Source organism: Myotis brandtii, unplaced genomic scaffold (assembly GCF_000412655.1).
Source record: "Myotis brandtii unplaced genomic scaffold, ASM41265v1 scaffold632, whole genome shotgun sequence".
NCBI classification, from domain to species: domain Eukaryota; kingdom Metazoa; phylum Chordata; class Mammalia; order Chiroptera; family Vespertilionidae; genus Myotis; species Myotis brandtii.
This window is the reverse complement of record NW_005370419.1, coordinates 259,312-259,827: the sequence shown is the minus strand read 5'-3', so window position 1 is coordinate 259,827 and position 516 is coordinate 259,312.

Below are 516 nucleotides of genomic sequence, written 5' to 3'. Positions count from 1 at the left end.
GGCGGGTCAGCTCCCAGAGCCCAGTCTCCACAAGTCCTCCCAGCGGCCGGGGCAGTTCTGGGGTGAGCGCACTGCGGACCCGGTCATGCTGGACGCGGCTCTCGTACCCGTCCTCACGCTGAGGGCCCTGCTTTTACGAGCGAGGAGACAGGCTCAGGCCGGTCGCCCCTGACCGATCACGCCCCCAGGACACCAAGGTCCGGGCTCGGCAGCTCATGGGCTGAGAAGTCTGTGCTGCTCCGGGCACGACGCCTCCTCTCAGGCAGGCCAGCTGCCAGGGGCGCCCAGAAGCCCATCCAAATGTGGGCCGTGCCCCCGCCTGCCCTGCCCCTCTGGCCCGGGGCCCTGGTCCTGGGACGGGCATCTGTTCCGCCTCAACCCCCACTGTCAGGGCATCCGTGGCCCCTGGAGCTCGGAGCAAGGAGACCGGAGCCCGGGAAAGGCCACACTCCGCCCCGTGCCTGCCAAGTGGCAGCGCATCCCTGGCAGGACCTGCCTGGCATCGCCCTCGCCACG